At 47.2% G+C, this 13,510-nt stretch overlaps 1 pseudogene; it reads left to right on the forward strand.

The window, feature by feature from the left end:
- The first annotated feature begins 324 nt into the window (after positions 1-324).
- Positions 325-1,647, forward strand: LOC105509267 (annotated as a pseudogene).
- The last annotated feature ends 11,863 nt before the right edge of the window (positions 1,648-13,510 follow it).

Here is a 13,510-nt window from a genome sequence, read left to right on the forward strand (position 1 = left end):
GCCCGGACTGGAGTGCAGTGGCCAGATCTCAGCTCACTGCAAGCTCCGCCTCCCGGGTTTACGCCATTCTTCTGCCTCAGCCTCCGGAGTAGCTGGGACTACAGGCGCCCGCCACCTCGCCCGGCTAGTTTTTGTATTTTTAGTAGAGACGGGGTTTCACCGTGTTAGCCAGGATGATCTCGATCTCCTGACCTCGTGATCCGCCCGTCTCGGCCTCCCAAAGTGCTGGGATTACAGGCTTGAGCCACCGCGCCCGGCCGAGTGATTTTAAAATGAATTTATCAAGTTCACTACCACCCTCCCTCCAAACAATTCCTTTAGGACCTTGACTGGAATTTATAAATTAACTTTAAGATAACTTCCCTTGCAATGATAATTGTCGCATCTCTTGGCTTCAATGCCCCACATTAGAGCATGTTTACAATGAGCCAAGGTCAAATCGGTGCATCCAGCAGGTTCCTGTCCCTGCCGGGAAGCACAAGTTCCTCCCTGTCCCCTGCCCACCCTGCTGGCTCTGGCAGGCCCTGAAAGGTCCATTAGGAAGAGGCCACTCCTCCATCTTCATTAACACCTGTGCCCTGGGGACCAGACCAGAAGTTCTAGGAAGAGGAAAGTCCTCTCCTCACCCCTCCCCCACATACCATGCACTTCCCCCAACAATGTGAGGAGCAGCTGCAGATTCACCATGCCCTGCCCCCACCCTAACATAAGCACTTAGAGTTGGAGTCACTGAGGCTTCAGGGAGAGGGAGGGACTTGCCTGCCACATCCTGGGGTCCTGACTGGGTGGGTTTCCCTGGGAGACCAAGAACACAGATGTTCTGATGTTCTTTATCATATTGATGGGGGAGGAGGGTGGGTGTTGAGGTTTACTAATGACAATTTACAGGAGTCAATTACAAGTGAGGATGAGCACAGCTGTCCCAACTGCAGCCTCCTGTTTCCCTCCTCTGCCTACCCCACCCCACTCCCACCTCCACCGCCCTCTATAAACTGTGGCAGATGGACCTTGGTAACACCACCACCCGGGGCTTGTTAGAAATTAGAAATGTGGCTTTCCGGACCTGGCCAAGCAGGAGGCACCATCATGGGAGTTGACATCAGCCCCAACAAGGACCAACAAGGTTCTGCGCAAGGAGCCCAGGAGCCAGGATATCTACCTTAGGCTGTTGGTCAAGCTGTACGGGTTTCTGGCCAGACAAATCAACTCCATATTCAACCAGGTTGTACTGAAGAGGTTGTTTATGAGTCACACCAACCGGTCACTCTGTTGCCCTGATGATCTGGAAGATGAAGCTTCCTGGCCGGGAAAACAAAATGGCCGTGGTCGTGGGGGCCATAATGGATGACGCGCGGGTTCAGGAGGTACTCAAACTGAAGGTGTGTGTGCTGCACCTGACCAGCCGGGCCGCCGCTGCATCCTCAGGGCAGGGCAGGGGGCAAAATCATCACTTTTGACCAGCTGGCCCTGGACTCCCCAAAGGGCAGCGGCACCATCGTGCTCTCTGGTTCTCTCAAGAGCCAAGAGGTGTACCGGCACTTCGGTAAGGCTCCGGGAACCCCGCACAGCCACCCCAAACCTTACGTCCGCTCCAAGGGCCGGAAGTTCGAGCGCACCAGAGGCCAACGGGCCAGCCGAGACCACTAAAACTAACCCTAGAGCCTACCCTCCTATTAAAAAGATTTTGGATGAAGAGAGAAAGAGAAAAGGAAAGAAAGAAAAGGAGGAAAGAAATGTGGACCCCACCCTTGTCCTGCTGGGTCAGAAACTGCATTTCAATCAAATCCCCAGGCAATTGTGTGCACGTGAAAGTTTCAGAAGCTGGGATCCCGAGACTCACCTGAGCTGGATGGAGCTCACAACAACCGCTGAGATCATCACCCACCCTGGCCCCGCCTCTCTTGGGACAAGCCTGACCTCAGGAGTAGGGCCTGGGCAAAGCTGAAAAGTGAAAGAACCAAAGCTTCTCTCAGACACCAGGTGCATCAGAAACCAGCCTATTTCCTGCATCGAGGGCTGTGTGGAGTGGTGGTCAAGCATGAGGTCAGTGTGACACACACTTGGGTTCCAGTTGTCGCACTGACCCTTAGAGGGGTTGTGACATGGGGCCCTCTATGAGCCTCAGCCGACTTACCTGTCCAGTGGCAAGAACTATACCACCTCACAGACCTGATGGGAAAACAGAGGTAAGTTTATCAAATGTCCAGGAGAGTGCCACATCATAGTGGGTGTTTACTACAAAGGATAATATTGATGCAGGGCAGGTGAACCCCAGAATTGAGACTTAGCCTGGAGGGTTTCTGGCTTCTCTCAGGGAAGAATTTAAGGGTGAGCCAGTGGTGTTAGACAGGAACTTTTACTGAAGCTGCAGTGTACTGCAACAGCAGAGTGACTGCTCCTTGTGGGACAGGGCTACCCCACAGGCAGTGTGCCAAGAATAGCAGTTCACAGGCAGTTTTGTAGTCATATTTATATCCACTTTTTTTTTGAGATGGAGTCTTGCTCTGTTGCCCAGGCTGAAGTGCAGCCTCGACTCACCGCAGCTTCTGCCTCCCAGGTTCAAGCAATTTTCTCCCTTAGCCTCCTGAGTAGCTGGGATTGCAGGTGCATGCCACCACGCCCGGCTAATATTTTTATTTTTAGTGGAGACGGGGTTTCACCATGTTGGCCAGGCTGGTCTTGAACTCCTGGCCTCAAGTGATCCACCTGCCTCAGCCTCCCAAAGTGCTGAGATTACAGGCATGAGCCACTGCACCCACCATCATCTCTAGCTTGGACTTCTGTGAGCCTCCTCATTGGTTCCCTGCTCTCACATTGAACCCCTAGACTCTTGTCTTCACCCAGCAGCTAAAACAAGCCAATTAAAGCAATCATGTCACATCACTCCCTGCTTAAGACTCTCCAGAAGAAACTCTAAACCCATTTCCTAATTTGAAGACCTTAAATGATGATTCCTACCTTACTATCTCTGTCTAACCATATTTTAGGCTAGTCTTCTCCTTGTTCACACTGTATGAGCCTCACATGCCGAGCCCGTCCCTCTGTAACTTTGCCATCTCCTACTCTGTCTGCCTATAATCTTCTCCCAGAGTAGGGTTGGTTCCTTCTGGTAATTCAGGTCTCAACTCAAATGTCACCTCCTCAGAGAGCTAGGGTACCCCTTCTCTGTCACCCTGCGTCACATCACTCTGTTGTGTATTCTCTAGAGCCCTCACCACAACAAGCAGTGGTTATCCTGTATGTTTATTTCTTTTTCTTTCTTTTTGAGACAGGGTCTTGCTCTGTTGCCCAGGCCGGAGTGCAGTGGTGTGACCTCAGCTCACCTCTGTCTCCCAGGCTCAAGTGATCCTCCCACCTCAGCCTTCTGAGTAGCTGGGACTACAGGCATGAACCATCATACCCGGCTAACTTTTGTTTGTTTGTTTGTTTTAGTAGAGATGGGGTTTAACCATGTTGCCCAGGCTGGTCTCAAACTCCTGGGCTGAAATGACCCACCTGCCTCAGGCTTCCCAAGTGCTGGGACTCCAGGCATGAGCCACCCGCACCTGGCCCTATTTCTTTACTTGGTCATTGTCTCCCCATCTCACACCCCCACCATCCATAGAATGAGGGATAATAAGGATTTTGTTTTGTCCACTACTGTATATCTAGGACTTAGAATGGTGACTGGGACATACTACGTGCTCAGTTAACGTATGTGAATAAAGTAATAAAGATGCTTACTCTTCACCCTCCTTTCTGCTACCTTCCTGCTGAACTGTGTGCAGTGGCTGGCTATATACCACATCAGCCCAGAGCAGTGTTTATAATGGCAGTTTTCAGGCATCTCCTCTCCTTCAGATGCATGAATTAGAATTTCTGGGGGAGTGTCCTGGGAATTTTTATTTGGAGGCCACTGCTTTAGATAACCAAGAATTGGTTCAGGTCAGGGCCTAACAGAAAGCCTTTTTTTCCCCCTCTTCAAAATATTGTGACTGACTGTGCTTTCAAGAGGACATTGATAGCTTCATCCTGGTATGCAGGAAGCACTTAAGAACTATTAGTTGGAAAGAAGATGAAATGAAATCTGTACTTAGTTATTACAACTTTCTTTTTTCTCTTTTTCCCAAGATACCAAGGGCAAGTAATTACAACTTTCTTGATGCAGTAGAGGAATCACTGATCTGGGAACCGAGAGGACTGGGTTTGTCCCCCAGTTGTTGCTGCTTCCTAGGGAGGGCAGCCTCTGAGCCCTAGATTTCTTATCTATAAAAAGGGACAAGTAGTACTTAGACAATGGAGTTGTTTCATTCATTCATTCATTCATTCATTCATTCAAACATTTATTATCTCTGCATACTAGGACTGAGCCAAGGCCCAGGTGATATAGAAATAAGAGGCTAGGCATGGTGGCTCACACTTGTAATCCCATCACTTGGGGAAGCCGAGGTGAGTGGATCACCTGAGGTCAGGAGTTCAAGACCAGCCTGGCCAACATGGTGAAACCCCATCTCTACTAAAAATACAAAAATTAGCTGGGCATGGTAGCAGGCACCTGTAATCTCAGCTACTTGGGAGGCTGAGGCAGGAAAATCTCCTGAACCCAGGAGGCGGAGATTGCAGTGAGCCAAGATCACACCACTGCACTCCAGTCTGGGCAACAGTGAGACTCCATCTAAAAAAAAAAAAAAAAAGACAGTCATTGTGAGGAATAATGATATATGTGTCCTCAGAATCAAAAGTGCCCCACCCTCTCCCTGTTTGTAGCTGTGGTCTCAGTGAGGCCCCAGAGCAACACAGGAGAAAGGACCTGCTCTGATACAGAGTCTGATGGAACTTTATTTAAATCATGATGCCTCTAGCATTATGGGAACAGGCATGAGACATCCCAAGCCAGCTCAAAGGAGTTAACTTTCTTCAAAACTTATATAGAATAAATTCGCTTTCTATGCTACCAATCTTCATTCACTCATCCATACAACAAATATTTACTGGATATTCACTACTATTCCTATTGGATGTTGTGCAGCTGGTGGAGGAGGTTGCCATCTGCAGTAAAGGAAACATTGGGTAAGAAACAGGTTTGAGGCTGGCCGCAGTGGCTCACGCCTGTAATTCCAGCACTTTGGGAGGCCAAGGGAGTCAGATCACTTGAAGTCAGGACTTTGAGACCAGCCTGACCAACATGGTCTCCACTAAAAATACAAAAATTAGCCAGTTGTGGGGGCATGTGCCTGTAATCCCAGCTACTCAGGAGGCTGAGGCAGGAGAATCGCTTGAACCTGGGAGGTGTAGGTTACAGTGAGCCAAGGTCATACCACCGCCTGGGTGACAGAAACTGTCTCAAAAAAAAAAAAAAGAAAAAAATTTGAGGGAATATTGTGAGTTTCATTCTAGAGAAGCTGCGTTTAAGGGCCTATGAGAGATACATGCCTGGAACTTAGGGAAGATGCCTGGCCTCCAATGTACAGAAGATATTGTAAACTATGCGTACAGGTGTGCTAGGGAGAGAATGTAGAATAACAGGGCCCAGGACCCTCGATCTTTTTCCACTGCAGGATCCCCCCAACTCTCACCACCAGAACAACCCACACCCCATAGTGGAAAGTGAGTGGTATAATTAAGGGAATCAGAAGAAGGGAGGTTCTTATGCCCTTCTCTGGAGTCTTATTAGTCATTTTGCTCTTCTACTTTCAGCCTTTTGATATCTTCTACAGCGTTTGCCAATGAGTGCTGCAGGAATTCCTCGTATATCTGGGTGCTCCCAACATCCCTGTTGTGAAAGGAAGGAGAGTCCATCATAAAAGTTTTTAGCAGCAAATATATATATATATTTTTTGCTTAGTATTACTTTATTCTACAAGTGATTTTTATTTTTATTTGCACAAATTTATGGGGCATGTGTGAAATTTTGTTACATGTATATAATGCATAGTGATCAAGTCAGTATTTAGGCTGTCCATCTCACAAGTGCAGTACATTTTTGTTTAACCCTAGTCACCCTACTATGCAATCAGTCACTGAATTTATTCTTTCTTTTTTTGTTTGCTTTTTTGTTTTGTTTTGAGACAGGCTTACTGTCTTGCCCAGGCTGGAGTGCAGTGGTGCGATCTCAGCTCTCTGCAACCTCAGCTCACTGCAACCTCCACCTCCCAGGTTCAAGCAATTCTCCTGCCTCAGCCTCCCAAGTAGCTGGGACTACAGGTGCCTGCTACCATGCCCAGATAATTTTGTATTTTTAGTAGAGATGGTGTTTCACCATGTTGGCCAGGCTGGTCTCGAACTGCTGACCTCAGGTGATCTGCCTGCCTCAGCCTCCCAAAGTGCTGGGATTACAGGTGTGAGTTATCACACCCAGCCTTGAATTTATTCCTTCTATACCATTATAGCTGATGGTATACCATTAATCTATACCATTAGAAATTGTATGTCGGAGCAAACAATTTGAAGGTGAAATTTTGAAATCTCATTTAGAGTGGTACCAAAAATTGTATAAAATACCTAAAAATAAATCTATCAAACCTCCACACTGAACACCATAAAACATTGTGAAATTGAAGAGGAACTAAATTAATGGAGAGATATGCCGTGTTTTGGATTGGGAGATACAAAATTCCCCAATATAATTCTTTCCCAATTTATCTATATACTCAATGTAATTCCAATCAAAATTTTCAGCAGGCATTGTCATTTTGTTTTTCTCAGAATTTCAACAGTTGGTTTTAAAATGCATATGGAAATGTAGAGGACCTAGAGTAACTAAAACAATTTTTGTTTTGTTTTTGAAACAGGATCTCGCTCTGTTGCTCAAGCTGGAGTGCGGTAGCACCATCATAGCTCACTACAGCCTTGACATCCCCTGGATCAAGCAATCCTCCTACCTCAGCCTCCCAAGTAGCTGGGACCAACAGGTATGTGCCACCACACCCGGCTAATTTTTTTCTATTTTATATACATATGTAATTATATGTGAGATATATATAAATATATAGAGAGATATGTAATGTATATATACACTAAATTAGCCAGGTATGGTGGTGTGCAGCTGCAGTCCCAGCTACTAGGATAGGGAGGCTGAGGTGGGAGGATCGCTTGAGCCTGGGGGATTGAGGCTGCTGTGAGCCATGATCACGCCACTGCAGTCCAGTCTAGGTGACAGAGCAAGTCTCATTCTCAAAAAAATAAATGTATGCACTGTATAATTTTGTTCATACAAAATTCTAGAAACTGCGAACTAATCTATAGAGACAGCAGATCAGCAGTTGTCTGAGACAGGATTAGAGGGAGCGACAGATGACAAAGGGGCATGAGAAAACTTTGGGGGATTATGGAAATGTTTGCTGTCTGAATTTTGGCTTCATGAGTGAACACAAACATCGACACTAATCAAGTCATACGTCTTAAAAATGTGCAGTTTATTGTACTCCAGTTATCCATCCATAAAGTTGGGGTAGGGGGGAACTCTGAAAACCAGGTGAAATGAATCTATACCATTAGAAATTAGAATAGTGGCTCCATTTGGGAGGGTGGGGACCTGGAGGAAGTACAGGGGGTCTTTTGGGGTGCTTGTAATGTGTCTTGAGCTGGATGCTGGTTACACAGGTGTGTTCAGTTTGTGAAAATTCATTGAGTCGAACGTTTATTTGTGAACTTTTCTATACATATATCTCAATTAAAAGTTTCTTTAGAAAAGCTCTTTCACCAGGCCTTAGATGAGTGCTGTAGTTACAGACAGTATCAGGATGATCTGGACTCCGGAATCTGCCTGTCTGGATTTCACATTGCCTATTTTTCACCGTATGTGTAAGGAAGATGCTCTTGATCTCCCTACTTAACAGATGAAAAACATGAGGCATTAAAGAGTTTGCCCAGGGTTACACAAGTAGGAAGCTGCAGGTTGCAAGCCCAGGACACGTGATGCTATGACTCACCTCTGCAGTCTCTCCTAATCTAGGCTTTACCTGATACACTTAGCACAGTGCCCAGCAGATGGGAAAGCACTGAATGCATGTTCTTTGCTGTCATTGTTATTGTTTAAGGTGTCGCCATTGAAAATGCTTCCAACAAAGGAAACAGAAGGAAATCAGGCCCCATCAGGGCAGACTTAAAAATCATCATCTGCCCTTAAGTGGAGCACCCAGCAATGTTACCTCAATTCCCTTTGAGTATTAGGCTTTCCCAGCAATGTGCCAAAACCCTGGTACAGAGCATTAGGCTTCTTGTCTCCCCTGTAAGTTCATCGAGAGCAGGGATCCTGGCTTCATCCATCCCTTAAGCACATGGCCTGGCACAGATCTGGGTCTTTATGCTATGTGAACAAGTGAAAGGGGGAATTGGAATAGACAGGTTCTCAGGTCCCTTTTTAGTCCCTGAGGGTCTGGAGTCCTTGAAGCCGTTGAGTTTCCTCTGCACAGCCTTTCATCCTGGAGCCCATTGCAGCCCATGCCTTCCATGGACTGGAGATGGTAAGTGCTCTGGACAGCAGATGCTGAGATGTAGTAAAGAATGAAAGAGTGTTCAGTGGGGACCAGTAATTACTGTGAAAAACAGGGGGAGGTAGCTGGATTGGTCAGGGGAGGACTTCAGACTGCCATGCAGATCTAACAAAGTTTCAGCCCCTGCAACAGGAGGACTTGGAGTTTGAGTTGAGCAAAAATGGCAGGCCCTAGGACTCTCACTGTGCTCAGTAGTTTGTTTGGAGGCTACCCAGGAAAAGTGTGACCTCTACTCAAAAGTTGAGGTGGAGCCTGAAGATGCTAGCCACTGGAGGCAGGCAGCTAACTGCATTCTTGCAGGTGGGAGATTTGAACATCTCTGCAGTGGTCACAGTCACAAAAGGGAAGGAAAACACCCAGCAGGTTTTCCGCCAGCACCGCCAACCTTTGCCTGGATGTTAACAGACAGCTGGGGAGCCAGGTGAGGCAAGCTATGGAGAATCAAATATGGAGTAAGGAGGTCCTTCAATGAGGAGACCATAAAGATTGGAAGGAATCAGGGCCGGCCTTTCCAAGATGAGTCCTGAAAGCCCAGATGCTTCTGATCAGCAGGAAGGAGGGAGGAGGTGATTCAGGACAAGGTAGAGTGAACCCTTTAGATTTAAAGCCAGCATTTGAAACAGCTTAATGTCCTGCATCCCTTAGAACTTTCAGATGGAAGTACACATCATTAGTTATGACTGATTGAGGAAGCAACAGGCAGGGTTACATTGTAAAAGGATCGTGCAACTATTAAGCACCAACTGAATTCCCATCTGTTATAAAGGAGACAGGATAAAGGAGAAGGAGGGGGTGGTATGCTATCTGCTGAGGCTTTCATGTTCATCATCCCATTTAAGCCTCAGACCAACCCTATGAGCGGGGTGACAAATTATCACCCTCTTTTTACAGATGGAAAAACCAAGCCTAAAAATGTGAGATAACTTGCCCACCACAGCTGCTAAGTGACCAAACGGATTTGAGGCCAAGTCAATCTAACCATAAGTTTTTGTAATTTCTCCCCTTCCACCACTACCCCTAGTGCCGCCATCGTTTCTGAGCACTTGTTGAGTACCATATCACTGTGCGACATGCTCTACCCACGTTACCTTGTTGAAACATCAGGCCAGCCCTTATAGATGAGGAAAAGGAGAAAGTAGCTAGTCCAGGGTCATGGAGCTCCAAAATGGCAGAACCAGAATGGGTACACTTGTCTGTTGACCTCACTACCTTCATTACCATCTACAAATGAAAAGTCGTGGAGTCAACAGGTTGGAAGGGCCGTGGAGGAAACTCATTCCAATCTGCTGCATGATGAGAGGATTCTCTGAGACTGAGCAAGGTTTCAGGCCAGCAGCAGGCACTGAGATGCCACCAGCCCAGATGATGAGGCCTCAGATGGTGCTGGCCAGAGGGGTGGGAACCAGCTGTTCCTTGTCTCAAGGCCTTCGGGTTGAGTGACTACACTCCACAAGGCCTCACGTCTGAGTCAGCCCTGACCCATATCTTCAGGCTGCACTGGCAGAGCCACCAGTGCTACTGGCTCTGTGGCCTCAGCTGCTGTGTGCCCCAGACACTGAGGCACACAGATGGAAAAGGAGAAGAGCAGAGAGCAGCAGGGCCTGGGAGACTATGGCCTCATGACACAGCAGAAGCCAGATACAGTCAGGAATCACTGCTCTACCTCCTGCCGCAGCTGTGGGCAAGTTACAAGTGAAGGACCTGTGGGCTTTGCTGCTTGGTAATCGTAGGTTCAAACTCCAGCTTCACCAGACTCCTTCCCTATCAGCTTTCTCACTGGAATATGGGGCAGTAGCTTCTTGTGAGGATAAAATGATGAAGTATCTAGCACCAAGTAGCTATCAGGCATATTGTGGCTTCCTCATCACCTGTCCTAAGAGATGAGGATCCAAGACCCTGCCCTGTCCCTGCAGCCCTTTTGGGCTAGTGTGGGGCAGATGTGACCCTTTTCAAAAACAAGTTCTGTTAAGGGGCTGAAGGAAGCAGGCCTCCCTCTGGAGCTACCAAGAAAGGATGACTACCCAGGGTGGGGGCGTGCTGCTTCACTTGTGTTCCCAGTGCTCAGAGAGCGCTTGCTGCTTAAACCCTCCTTGATGGAAGTGTCAGGATTCAGTCAGGGAAGAAGCAGAACCATGTGAGTTATGGGCTAAGAGATTTATTGCACAATTAGATCTTACATGATTGTGGAGGGGCTGGGAAGTAGAGGTGTGGGGAGGGATCTGGAGAGTCAGAGAGGGGGTCCACCAATTGGTCAATCTGAGAAGCTGAAACATGTCCAGCTTCTAGTGGAACCACCCAGGGCAAGGCCCTGGAGAGGTCTCTGGGCAGCTGTGCCTTGCAGAGCTCCCACATCTGTGGGTCTGCACAAAGTACCTGTGGTGGGCTTAGGATCAGTGCAGGTCATATGGTCAGCAGTCGGGGAGAAGAGGTGGACTCAGGGAAGAGTGAGGATAAGCTGGCACCTGCCAGCACCACTACATCCATCACTACTGAAACTGAGGGGTAAATTTGATCAGGTCTGCCCGCTGCCCTGCTTGCTTTTGGCCGCTTGCTTTTTGTTTTGTTTTTGTTTTTGTTTTTTCCATGAACCCTGAGGCCATGGTCCACTGAAGGCTGCACCTCAACCTTCACTGGCTGCTTTATAGATCACAGTCATAGGTTGCCATGGTCATGGTTGCTTCAGCTGTTTTTCAGGAACTTGGGCCAGCTCTTGTCCAGTTCAAACCAGTTGAGACCACTGACCCTTCAACTGGACCTGTGCTAATGCCCGAGAAAAGGTCCATTTTGATGTCAGAGGGCCAAATACTCCACCTTCAGATCATGCTAATGCCATCATTTTCTGCACTTACGTCCTGTGAAATGCCGCAAAGCCCGACTACACTTGCACGAAACGAACCTATGACTTCATTTTTCCCTGCTGCCAATCACCTCTCTTCACATCTTAGACCATCACACTTCCCTAGCCCATGAGCAGCCCTAAGCCTCATCTCTGCGGAGGTGGATTTGAGAGCTGTTCTCCCCCTTCTTGTTTGGTGGCCTTGTGCATAAATCAAGACCTGTGTCACAGTGATTGATTTGCTGTGCACAGGCAGAATGGACCTAGACCTGGCCAGTGACACCGCTTATGGCCACCTTCAGACAGCAATGGCTGCCTCTTTCCTTCTGCCTTACAAATCACACAAAAATGCCCCTTTTGGCCAACTCTTCCTCTGGAAGGCTCCTCCTCAAGGGGCACCAGCACTGATGGGGAAGCCAGAGAAAGGCAGTTCAGGCTGGGGAGTGAAAAGCCAGGAATGTGAAGACCAACTTCTGCTTGGCCTTTACTCCCTTAATTAGAGAGACTGGAGCCCAGGGCATCAGCCACAGGTCTCAGGACAAACCCTGGGCCCAGGAAAACAGAGCTGGATGAATCCTTGGACACTATGAGATCCACCATCTCACTCCACAGATGGGGAAGTTGGGCTTTGACTCCTGCTGTCATTTGTGGCAGGTCCCAGGCTGCTAACTCTGTCTTCTCTGGCCAGCACCACTGCAGCCTGGGCCTCAGCTGGTGGAGCCAACTAGGCTCACCCACTGCCAAGGCAACTGTAAGAAGGGCATGCAACAGTCATGGGCAGAGCCCTGGTCCAGAACATCAGTCTCTCTGGCCTGTGGACAATTGCTCAGCCTGCAGCTGGGGCCTGGCTAGACCAGACAAGGGGCCTGGTATACAGCAGGAAGGGCGCCTGCCCATGTCCACAGCCATCCTCCTCCTGGGCACACTCACCAAAAGGCATTCCTTTAAAAAAACAAAATTTATTAAATATTTCAAACATACATAAATCTGTAAGAACCCATATAACAAACACTGGGAACCATTATCCGGGGTTGTTAGAATATACTCATATATAGTCATATTTGCTTCAGACCTTCTTTTCTCATTTTATGAACTAAAGCAAATTTATTTATGAAATAAAACCCCCAGAACCTCCCCCCACACTTATTTTTCTTCCCGTCCCCAGAGGTAACCACTTTTCTGAACTTAGAGTTTATCACTCGTGTGAAATTTTATAGTTCTGCTACTTACGTGGATATCTTTAAATATGGTTTTAAATGTTAGCTAATGTGTATATGTGCATGTATGTTATGTGTGATTTGTACATATTCAAAACTTTAACATTTTTTAAAGATTTATTTTTGTTAATACATGTGACTCTAGATCAAGGGTCAGCAAACTTTTTGTGTAAAATGCCAGATAGCAACATATTTTAGGCTTTGCAGACCACATATGTCACTGTTGCAGTCTTTGCTTTGCATTCATTGTTGTGTTGTTTTGTTTTTATAATGCTTTAATATTATAAAAACCATTCTTCTTAGCTCCAGATTTGTCAGATAGGCAGTAGTTTGCTGGCCCCTGCTCCAGATCATATTATATTGTGTGAGTATCCCACTGTTCATTCCTCCATGTTCTTGTTAATGGACATCTAAGGGGTTTCCAATTTTCACTACACAAGGGTGACTATGAACATTATCATATAAATGTGTGAGTCTCTCTGGTGTGCACACCAAGAAGTGGAAGGGCTAGGCATTGGACACAAGCATCTTTGACTTTACAATACATTATCAATTTCTCTCCAAACTGGCAGACCCAGTTTACATCCCCAGCAGCAGTTGACGAGTGCTCCTGCTGTTCCACATCCTTACTGGCACTTGCTGTTATGGGGCTTTCAAAATAATATGAACTGCCAGGAGTGGTGGCTCACACTTGTAATCCCAGCATTTTTGGGAAGCTGAGGCAGGAGGACTGCTTGAGCCCTCCAGTTTGAGACCAGCCTGGGCAACATAGTGGGACCTGGTCTCTACCAAAAAAAAAAAAAAAATTAGTCAGCTGTAGTGGCGTGGCTGTGGTCCCAGCTACTTGGCAGGCTGAGGTGGGAGAATCACTTGAGCCCAGGAGGTTGATGCTGCAGTCATCAGTGATCATGCCACTGTATTCCAAGTAAGCAACAGAGTGAGATCCTGTCTCAAAATAACAATAAGAATATATTCTTTTTTTT

This window comes from Colobus angolensis, unplaced genomic scaffold (assembly GCF_000951035.1).
Source record: "Colobus angolensis palliatus isolate OR3802 unplaced genomic scaffold, Cang.pa_1.0 Scaffold172, whole genome shotgun sequence".
In the NCBI taxonomy this organism is placed as follows: domain Eukaryota; kingdom Metazoa; phylum Chordata; class Mammalia; order Primates; family Cercopithecidae; genus Colobus; species Colobus angolensis.